The following is a 12,350-nucleotide window of genomic DNA, read 5'->3' on the forward strand; positions in this document are numbered from 1 at the left end:
CTTACGTTTGTCGTAAACAAACTCCAACTGCCTATCCTCGGCTTTTGACCCATCTGATCAGGGTCTCGTAGTACTATGACTTAACCATCTTCACTGTCCACTACAACACCAATTTATCTGCACACTCACTAAACATTTGTATGTTCACATCCGTATCATTTACATACATGACAAAGTTCATTGGAGCCTTGAGGCACAATGCTGGTCTGAGACCTCCAATCCCAAAAACATACTCCCACCAACATCACTGTCACTTTACTGCGAACGAATTACCTCCAGCTCTACATGGATTCCCTGTGATCTTACTTTGCGAATAAGTTTACCATGACGAACGTTATCGAACGCCTTACTGAAGTCCGTGCAGTCAACTTCCACTGTTGTGTTTTCATCAACCTTCTTCCTCACTTCTTCAAAAGACTCAATCAATTTAGAGAAACACGATTTCCCTTGCACAGAGCCATGTTGACTATCTCTAATCAAACGCATGTAAATCCTGTCCCTCAGAAGCCCCCTCCCCAAAACAAGTCATCCAACACTGACGTGATGCTAACTGAGCTACAGATCCCAGGCTTTTTCTTCCGACTTTTCTTGACTAATGGTACAACCTTAGCCAACCACTATTGTTCCAGCACATAACGTGGACTATGCATGATATAAATATCTCAAGCAAGACCCAACAATCACTTCTCTAGCGTGTCACACAACTCTTCTGTACATTTTATCTGGTCCAAGGAATTTATCTACATTTATGCATTTTAATTCTTCCAGCTCCTCCTCTTTTGAAATATGGGCACTTTTCAAGAGTGCTTATTTTCACAAGTTCTCTACCTTATCTATCCGTCTTCACACGAAATACTTATGTGAAATATTCATTTAGTATCTCACTCATCTCCTGTGGTTCCACAAATAGTTGGCCTTGGTGATCTTTAAGGAGGCAGAAGTGAGTACTGCAGATGTTGGAGCTCAGCGTCAAGTTTCGAGTGGTGCTGGAAAAGCACAGCAGGTCAGGTAGCATCTGAGGAGCAGGAACATCGATGTTTCGGGCAAAAACCCTCATCAGGAAGTCCTGCTGAAGGGCTTTTGCCTGAAACGTCGATTTTCCTGCTCCTCGGATGCTGCCTGACCTGCAGTACTTTTCTAGCAGCACACAAATCAAGAACCTAATCATTAAGGAGTCGTATTCTCTCTTTAGTTACTCTTTTGACATTAATTTGTAGATTCTCTCTGAATTTTCCCTTACCCTACTTGGTGAAGATACCGCATGTCTGAATTTTGCAACTCTAATTTCTGTGTTGAAAATCATCGTATTGCCCTTGCACTCCTAGATGGATTCACTTGATCCCGGCTGTTTATACATATCATATGCTTCAATTTTTTTCTTGACCATAGCCTCAATTTCATCATCCACCAGCATTCACAGCACCTATCAGCCTTGCCCTTCCCATGAATCAAAACATACTGTTGATAGATCCTGTAATCTTATTTTCAAAGGCCTGCCACTTTCCTGCCACTAGCATCTACCAAGCAGCTTCTCAACGTGCTTGCCGAAAATGGTCAAATTTCGCCTGACTCAAATTAGAAATTTAACATCTTCATCAGGACTGTTTTCCTCTGAAACTATTTTAAAACTAACAGTTACTGCATAACAGGCTCAAGAGGTAGAGTGAAGTGCTTCCGTCCCTGTGCAACATGCTCAAGAAGCAATGTCCTCTGCCTGTTGAAACTGAATGGCGTCCTCCTGTCCCTCTGTAATAGGCACGATGGGGACAGTATTACTGACTACTACTCCTGAGCAGAAACCTCGATGTTCCGGAGGGTGTCCTCAGGTTATGGAAGAATTTGAGAATAGTGATCTTATTTTAAAAACATCAGCATGACACAAAGTCAATGGGCAATAAATATTGCACCCCGGATTATAATCTCTGGAAATTTCTGCACCAGTCATTTTCTGCAACTGGTCTGTTGTTTTATCTCTATCTGCTTTAATAAACAGCATGGAATATATACAGCTGTGAAGTATTCTGGCACTACTCCCGCATTTAGGGAGGAACAGGTCAAAAGATTGAAATATTTATGGTCCATCCGGAAGCAATCCACATCCATTCTATTGATAGTGAGTAAATGTTCCCTTTTATTGTGGTTTGCACATTTACGTAAGGAAGGGGTTAAGTCAACCTTGTTGTTCATTGTTTGTGATTCATGTCAGTCTCCATCGATTTCAATTGTCCCAGTGGAGAGTTTCTATTATTTAATGATAAATGGGCTCATTCGATATGTATCTCGGAGTAGACAATAGACAATAGACATTGGTGCAGGAGAAGGCCATTCTGCCATTCGAGCCAACACCACCATTCATTATGATCCTGGCTGATCATCCGCAATCAGTATCCTGTTCCTGCCTTATCCCCATAACCCTTGAATCCACTACCCTAAAGAGCTCTATCTAACTCTTTCTTGAAATTATCTCGAGACTTGGCCTCTACAGCCTTCTGGGGCAGAGCTTTCCACACACTCACCACTCTCTGGGTGAAGACGTTTCTCCTCAACTCTGTTCTAAATGGCCTACCCCTTATTTTTAAACTGTGTCCTCTGGTTCGGGACTCACCCATCAGCGGAAACATGCTTCCTGCATCCAGAGTGTCCAATCATTTAATAATTTTATACGTCTCAATCAGATCCCCTCTCAGCCTTCTAAACCCAAGCGTGTACAAGCCCAGTCGCTCCAATCTTTCAACGTAAGATAGTCCCGCCATTCCGGGAATTGAACCTACGCTGCACTCCCTCAATAGCCAGAATGTCTTTCCTCAAATTTGGAGACCAAAACAGCACACAATATTCCAGCAGCGGTCTCACCAGCGCCCTGTACAGCTCTTCGCTTCGATACTCAATTCCTCTTGTTATGAAAGCCAGCGTGCTATTACCTTTCTTCACTGACTGCTGTACCTGCATGCTTACCTTCATTGACTGATGTACAAGAACACCTCGATCTCGTTGTACTGCCCCTTTACCGAACTTGACTCCATTTCGGTAGTCAGAGTGGAAGGATCACCTCTCGTACTAACAAGTATCAGCAGCACCAGGGAGAGAGGGAAGAGGGATCAGAATCTGACAACATTGTACTGGTATGTTCCAAGGATAGACCGGTCTTTATACTGGGATATTAGGCTTCTTTCTACAAATTATTAAAAGTTGTCCTTATCAATTCGGATCGAATATGCACTCTTATTATTCAATATTTTTTATATCCTATCCTGGCTAACGTTTGTGTCCCTGATAAATGCACTGCTCAGTAATTAATTCTACAAAGTATGTAGGACTGTAATACAGATCTTTTCATTGATTCTACTCTCCCTGCCATTGTTACTGTTGCTGCTGAGTCTCTGAATTCAGATATTCATACTACACACCACTACTAACTCCATCAGGGAACTTGTTTATTCATTCTCTCCTTTTTTCATTTGATTTGGAGGTGCAGGTGATGGACTGGGGTGGGCAAAGTTAAAAATCATAAAATGCCAGATTATAGTCCAAATAGAAGTCTTGGACTATAACCCGGTGTCGTGTGATTGTTTTTCCTCTTTGATGCTGACATTGTCCTTCATGGGAAACTGTATTAACGTACTCAGATTCAGCTTTGAGCCAAGAATCATTGTATCATATTACATAACTAATTATGTATTGGGAATATGCAGGTCACCAGCATTTACAAAATATACTTCACCGATTCATCCCGTCTACTATTTGAACTTCGATTTATGACATACAGTTTTAATGATGACAGTAATTTGCGGCTGACACACCGAACTTCAATCCAATAAGCAAATCTGTGCCGATACTCCTTGGCTCATAGCTGAACCTACGCTAAAATCGCATCCAACCGTCATTCCTGTCTATATTGACAGATGTTGTTGTTAGTATGGAAATGCCTGTATATTAATATTGTCATTCACATAGAGTCATAGAGATGTACTGCATGGAACCAGACGCTTCGGTCCAACCCATCCATGCCGACCAGATATCCCAACCCAATCTAGTCCCACCTGCCAGCACCCGGCCCATATCCCTCCAAACCCTTTCTATTCATATACCCATCCAAATGCCTGTTAAATGTTGCAATTTTACCAGCCTAAACCACATCTTCTGGCAGCTCAGTCCATATACGTACCACCCTCTGCGTGGAAACGTTGCCCCTTAGGTCTCTTTTATATCTTTCCCCTATCACCCTAAACCTATGCCCTCGAATTCTGGACTCCCCAACCCCAGGGAAAATACTTTGCATATCCATGCCCCTCAAAACTTTGTAAACCTCTATATGGTCACCCCTCAGCCTCCGACGCTCCAGGGAAAACAGCCCCAGCCTGTTCAGCCTCTCCCTGGAGCCCAGATCCTCCAACCCTGGCAATATCCTTGAAAATCTTTTCTGAACGCTTTCAAGTTTGACAACATCTTTTCGATAGGAAGCAGACCAGAATTGCACACAATATTCCAACAGTGGCCTAACCAATGTCTGTACAGCCGCAACAGGACCTCCCAAGTCCTGTACTCAATTCTCTGACCAATAAAGGAAAGCATACCAAATGCCTTCTTCACGATCCTATCTACCTGCTACTCCACTTTCAAGGTGCTATGAACTTGCACTCCAAGGTCTCTTTGTTCAGCAACACTCCCTCGGACCTTACCATTAAGTGTATAAGTCCTGCTCAGATTTGCTTTCCCAAAATACAGCACTTCGCATTTATCTGAATTAAACTCGAGCTGCCACTTCTCAGCCCATTGACCCATCTGGTCATGGTCCTGTTGTAATCTGAAGGACCAATTCCAATACCGAGCAACCCAGATGGCCTCCTTCTTCAAAGACCGCAATTTCCCCTCAGACGTGGTTGATGATGCTCTCCACCGCATCCCCTCAACTTTCTGCTCCTCCTCCCTTGAACCCCGACCCTCCAATCTCCAAAAGGACAGAACCCCACTGGTCCTCACATACCACCCCACCAACCTCCAGATACATCGTACCACCCTTCTACATTTCCGCCACCTCCAAACAGACACCATTACCAAGGATATATTTCCCTCCCCTCCCCTATCAGCATTACGGAAAGGCCACTCCCTCCGCAACTCACTCGTTGTGTCCACACACCCCACCAACCCAATCTCCACTCCCGGCACCTTCCCTGCAACTGCAAGAAGTGCAAAACTTGGGCCCACACCTCCCCCCTCACTTCCTTTCAAGGCACCAAGGGATCCTTCCATATCCGTCACAAATTCACCTGCACCTCTACACACATCATTTACTGCATCCGCTGCACCCGATGTGGCCTTCTCTACATTGGGAGGACAGGCCGCCTACTTGCGGAACATTTCAGAGAACACCTCTGGGACACCTGCACCAAACAACCCAACCGCCCCGTGGCTGAACACTTTAACTCCTTCTCCCACTCCGCCAAGGACATGCAGGTCCTTGGCCTCCTCCATCGCCAGAACAATGCAACACGAAGCCTGGAGGTAGAGCGCCTCGTCTTCCACCTAGGAACCCTCCAACCACATGGGATGAATGCAGATTTCTCCACCTTGCCCATTTCCACTTCCCCCACCTTATCTCAGTCCCAACCCTCGGACTCAGCACCGCCTTCTTGACCTGCAATCTTCTTCCTGACCTCACCACCCCCCACCCCCTCTCCGGCCTATCACCCTCACCTTAACCTCCTTCCACCTATCGCATTCCCAAAGCCCCACCCCCATGTCCCTCCTCCCTACATTTTATCTTGGCCTGCTTGGCACACCTTCTTCACTCCTGTAGAAGGGCTTATGCCCGAATAGTCGATTCTCCTGCTCCTTGGATGCTGCCTGACCGGCTGCGCTTTTCCAGCAACACATTTTTCAGCTCAAGTACTTTCAAAAGCTGATTGGAGGCAGATGTTCGCAGGTAAATTGACCGCTGGAAAATGGGAAGCCTTCAGAAATGAGATGACGAGTATCCAGAGAAAGTATATTCCTGTCAGGGTGAAAGGGATCGCTGGTAGTTATAGGGAATGTTGGATGTTTAAAGAAATTGAGGATTTGGTTAAGAAAATGAAGAAAGCATGTTTCAGGTGCAGACAGGATAGATCGAGCGAATCCTTAGAAGAGTACAAAGAAAGTAGGAGTATACTTAAGAAGGAAATCAGGAGGGCAAAACAGGGACATGAAGATAACTTTAGCAAATAGAATTAAGGAAAATCTAAAGGGATTTTACAAATATATTAAGGACAAAAAGGTAACGAGGGAGAGACTATGGACCCTCAAAGATCAGCAAGGCGGCCTTTGTGTGGCGCCACAGAGAATAGGGGAAATACTAAATGATAATTTTGCATCAGTATTTACTGTTGAAAAGGATATGGAAGATGTAGACTATAGGGGATCCTCACATCTGTCGACTAACCCCCCATTTATCTCTGTTCATTATGCAAACCCATCCCAGTTGTTCATATTTAAATTGATGTCCTCCATGCTTGTCTCTCACACAAGGTATTTCACATCGATCACAGCTCCAACACCACGCGTGTATGCAACATGAAACGTCTTGCCTTTAGCTGATGCATGGAAACACCGGGACATAAATTTGTGGGAGCGTCATTTACTATCAATTGCACTCTTCTGTGTAAGTCTTCCCATGCTTGGCAGATATCAAGTATAGTAGCAATATACTGGCAAATATTTGTAATACTCTCCATGCTGGGCAGTTAGACCAGCACAGCTCTCCATGCTGGCCTGTTCCCACAGTTTATGGTGTCTGCTTAGGTTCTGTGGGGTAGATTTAGAATTGAATGGAACAAATCTTTACAACTCATCCAGCAAATCATTTATTCATGTTCTCATTCTTGTGATTGCACGCACCAAGGTCAAACCCATGCAGTTATTCCCACTTCCCTGTCGTTCATTCCCCCCCCCCCCCCCCACTCCACCCCCATGTTTCCACTTGATGTTTTCAGTTAATTTGTCAAAGTTTGTATCTTTCATGTTACTCTCCTTCCGTATCGTCCCGTGGTTTTGGGTTTTGACTCCTTGGTGTATCGAGTGCTAGCATGCTGAAGCTCAGAAACAATGAAATAGTGTGTGTGTCGGACTGTTGTTCACTTACCGATGTAACCGATGTGCTAGTCCATGTTGCACAGGGGTGTTTCAGAATATTTGAGACACGTCTTTAAATCCTGGTCTCTAATTATATTATAGCACGTCATTGAACGCCTGTTTGTCCTTCTTAGCTGATCTTGCGGTCAGTAACATTAGGAAGCTTCTCGTGTAATATTGTAAAGGACCAGGCATCTAATTTGTAGCTGAAGGGATTCTGACTGGCTCCTGTTATGAAGCCGTTAGGGGAGATGCAAGGGATACTTTGCTGGAGATTGCGCTGTGAGCGGCCTCATACATTCAGGGAGACGTGAAGGTTCGCTCCCCAACTCTCGATGGAATGGGGGACCTGAAGTTACAGCAATATTAGCAACAAATGGAGCAGAGGCTGCAGACAGGGGAAGCTCTGAAACCACGAAGTTCGTGTTTGTGGGCATTGGTATCTACCATATCTATCTCTGTCTTCACTTGGGCACACACAAGCTCACTCTCCCCCTTACATGCTCTCATACTCACAGTGTCTCTCTCTTTCTCTCTCTCTCTCCCCGCGCCACTCCCACACACGCAGTCCCCCTTTCACACACACACATGCAGATATATACAAATTTGCAGTTTGAATTTGGAGTTGATGTTTTGTATTTGTAGCTACAATCTACTTCGTTCAAAAAACATACAATGTGTAGGCAGTCAATGGTGCATTTCATAAACGCCTACTCGGTAAATCAAACCAATCTGACTCCAGGTTAAGACGCAGATAGGCTCGAGACAAGACCTCACAGCTAAAGTACATTTTCTGATCGGAGGTTTCACTTCCTTTACGTCGATAATAAGCTAAGTTAACTCCAGGCAGGGATTGAAAGAAATTCTGCGATTTGCATATTAATCAATAAAAGCTTGTAGCTCCATTCCAACTGATTAAATGTTTAGAAGGCATTCTAGGTGTGTTCAATTCATAAGCATGTGTTGTACAACTCTTTGATCTTTTCCTGATACATTCTGTGTCTAAAGTTTTCCTCCCACGAAAACCTGATGGAGCAGGGGTGTGAAAGCTAGTGGTTTAAATTGAAACCATTGGACTAGCTCCTGCTAGTGTGTGTTTTTTAAAATCTTTTCCAGCGCAGTCCAACACCAGCACCTCTACATCATGTCTTTTATTGGTTAGCCAATCCTCCATCCAAGCAAATAACTTTTTCCTATCTCACGTGTTCTTGTCATGCATATTAATCGTTTGTGAGGCACGTTATTCAGTGACTTCTGGAAGTCCAGATATAATACACACATTGAAACCTCTTTGCCCACCATTCTTGTCATTTTAACAAAAGGAAGTAATTCAAATAACAATTAATCCATCATAAAGTCATGTGGTCTGTGACGGACTGTGCTTTGACTTTGACAATCTCCAGTTAATATTTCCTTACTAACAGATTCTAACAATTTGCATTCAATCCTAATAGATTACTCACGACGTTTCTTTCCCCAGTGAAGTTGGGGAACTTATTCTAAGTTCTTCACTTTCTGTAACGCCTACGTTCCTTATCAATTCATGTGTGACAGATACAAGGCTTTAAAAGATCAATTTCGATTGCTGTGCAAGAGGCATGAATGGAGACATTCTGTTCCTGGTTTACACGCTCGATGGGCTGAATGCCCTCCTGGTGTTCCGTCATTAGAGTCTCCATGGGCTGAACTTTCTGCTCCTGTTCCTGACCAAGTCGCTCAAGATCTGAATGTTCACGTGTTGCTGTAGAAGGGTTTGTGGATTTACGGAATCTTCCTGTTGCGGTGCAACATTTCGATGGTCTGAAGGATCTCCCCATATTCATTCATAACAGGAAGGCATACTGAACAGTCTCCTCCCAAATCGCTGAAAAGAGATCAAGGGAGTCGGTGGTTTTCTCCTGTTCCCATACAACCCAAACTTGGCTGAGTCACCTCTTCCTGTTCACATAAAAAATGTCTCAAATCATTTTGTGTCCTTCTCCTGTTCTTGTGAAACAGACTCAATGGACTAAGTGGCCTTTTCCTCATTTGGAAATTTACAGTCACTTTATGGCCTCTTCAAGTTCTTGTGTTGCAACATTGAGAAGGATGAATGATCTCATCTTGTAACAGGATACAGTTGCGACATGCTCTATTATGGGTTGCAGTGTGGAGGGGGTGATTGGCCTCTTCCTGAATCTGTGTATCAAGCTACAGGCATTAATCACTCTCCTCCTCATTTGATGTAACAGTGTTGAAGAATCTACTTTTGCTGCTCCTGTGTTTCAGGTTTGAGAAGTGGAACGGACTTCTCAGTTCGCTGTGTGATTGTCTTCTATTTCTGAACCTTAAAACAAGATCATCCGTCATTCTTGTAAACTTTAATAGGCATTGGAACAACCTGCTCACCCCAAGTTAACGTGGCATTGTGGTTTATTTGAGTAAAATGCCAGCTTTGTAAACAAGTCAATTTGGGGTTCAAACCCGCGCAGCGCGGGCACCTCATAATAACCATTCCTTGTTTCAACTACTCGCAAATGTCTTGTTGCTCTTCCAGCAGATTGTTGATTCTAACTGATAATGTAGAAGGTCACAGCTATTGACAGCACAATTCCCGTGTTTACAGGAAACAGTGCTGCCACTCCTGTTGCCTGGGTTTGACCCCCATCAGAGAATAGGCAAACGTGAGGACTGCAGATTCTGAAAAATAGAGTCTAGATTAGAGTGGTGCTGGAAAAGCACAGCGAGTCAGGCAGCATCCAAGGAGCAGGAAAACCAGCGTTTTGAGCAACAGCTCTTCATCCTGATGAAGGGCTTTTGTCCAAAACTTCGGTGTTCCTGCTCCTCGTTTGCTGCCTGACCTGCTGTGCTTTCCCAGTACCACTCTACTCTAGAACCCCACCATAGAATGTTTGGGTTCAGTTATGGTGATGGCACACGGGTATAATTGCTTTCCTATGCAGCCAGCGATGCAGCAATGTCCTTGGGAGCTGGATTCAAATCATTCTTACGCATTCACATTCGTTCGGTAGCGTAGCCGAAGAAGCTAAGAACGCAGGCTTTAAGTTTCCGTCCGAAAGTAGGTGTTGCTGCGAATCCCATCAATGCCAGTTTTGCTGGTAATGGGTTATGCTGAATCATGGTGCGGGCAAGTTCTGTTTAAAGTGAACACAGCAAAATGTAATCTGAGTGTCTCAAAGTAATCCATGATGCGAGACAGCATAGAAACTTCAGTGGATCAGCGGCCACACAGTGTTTCTGTAGTGTACTGGTTATCACAATCACGTCGTGCAGGAAAGGTACCCAGAAACAAGGATATGCTGCTGCTTCACTATGCAGATAGGTTGTGTTGCCCACACTGGCTAGCTCAGTGGTTGGCACTAGAGACCCGGGTTCAATTCCAGCCGCAGCACGAGAGACCCGGGTTCAATTCCAGCCGCAGGCGACCATATGGAGTTTGCACGTTCTCCCCGTGTCTGCATGGGTTTTCTCTCAGTACTCCAGTTTCCCCCTTGAGTTCCAAGATGTGCAGGATAGGTGGATTGGCCATGCTAAATTACGCTTCACTCGAAATGGGGTGCGGGGATAAGGTTGAAAGTTATCTAGGATGGTGGGCATTGGGGCTGAGGAGAAGCTAACTGAAAATGAAGGTGAGGGGTCAAATTGATAAGACAGAGGGGAGAGTGGAGTGGGGATAAGTGCGAGGGAAGATGGACAAGTGGGACAGACGAAGGGAGCTTGTCAGGCTCCTTGCCCAACCCCTGGCCTGCCCTCATTTCTGATGAAGTGCTTATGGTCGAAACATTGATTGTCCTGCTCCTCCGAAACTCCCAGAGCTGTTGTTTTTCCTTCCAATGCTACACTCTTCGACAATAAGGGATATGAACGTCATGTGGGTAAAGTGCATTGAGGAGATATTCGACTATGACCTAGAACGGTGGAGGCTCAATGTGTTGAGTGCAATTGAGTGTCTTGCTTGACCGTTTCGTGTCCACTGACGATTTTGTTATATATCTATGAGTCTGGAGTCACTTTTACACTCGACCAAGGAGTCATGGGACATTCAGTTCCTGAAAGGACATTGGTGAAACAAATTAGAGTTTGCAATCAACAATATCACTGTCACTGACACCAGATTTGAGATCTTCACATTTACGTAATTGCTTGCGACTTTCACCAGCTTCCACAACAACAAACTTGTGTGGATTAGTAATCCAGTGACATTTCCATGATAGTACAATCTCCACGTTGGAAATCATACTATGCGGGTTATTTCTGTGCTGTATCAAAAATACATTTCCACCAATTTACTTGTCATGATGGGAACTGAGGGGGTGGCAATTGTTCAGATCGCAATTGTTCTCCTCTCGGGGGACTGGACATAGTTGAGTAACTTTCCAAATTGCCAGATAGCTGTCAGAGTTGGAGCTGGAATGAATCAGCAGGAATAGTGTTAAGCCCATAGCCAGTGTCATACCTTCTGCGTTCAGCTGTTTCTTCATGTCACGCGAAGCGAATCAAATTAGTTGTAGTCTGGCATTTGTGGCTCTGTGGGCACCATGATGAGGGTGAGGTGGATCACTGTCTCAAAACGTCTGTCTGAGGATTGTGCAGATATTACATCCTTGACAGTTACACTAATGTGCAAAGCTGCTCCATTATTTACGACAGATATAATTGTGACACACTTGCCTTTAGTGATTTGTTTAATAGTCCATCACCATTTATGAACGGATGCGGCAGAACCACAGAGCTTTGGACTGATCAGATTCCCTACAGCATGGAAACAGGCCGTTAGGACCAACAAATCCACACCGACCCTCGATCCTTTCATCTCAAAACTCCAGTCTCCATCATATCGGGCGGCACGGTGGCACAGTGGTTAGCACTGCTGCCTCACAGCGCCAGAGACCCGGGTTCAATTCCCACCTCAGGCGACTGACTGTGGGGTGTTTGCACATTCTCCCCGTGTCTGCGTGGGTTTCCTCCGGGTGCTCCGGTTTCCTCCCACAGTCAGGTGAATTGGCCATGCTAAATTGCCAGTAGTGTTCGGTAAGGAGTAGATGTAGATGTAGGGGTATGGGTGGGTTGCGCTTCGGCGGGGCGGTGTGGACTTGTTGGGCCGAAGGGCCTGTTTCCACACTGTAAGTAATCTAATCTAATCATTTAAAACATTGTGCAGAAAAATCAGAGGTTATGTTTCTGGCCCAGGGGCCATTCATCATAACGCTAGAGAATAATGTAAATATTTAAACTAATGGCCC

This window comes from Chiloscyllium plagiosum, unplaced genomic scaffold (genome assembly GCF_037043375.1).
Source record: "Chiloscyllium plagiosum isolate Xiang-an unplaced genomic scaffold, Cpla_swu_hap1 HiC_scaffold_41, whole genome shotgun sequence".
In the NCBI taxonomy this organism is placed as follows: Eukaryota; Metazoa; Chordata; class Chondrichthyes; order Orectolobiformes; family Hemiscylliidae; genus Chiloscyllium; species Chiloscyllium plagiosum.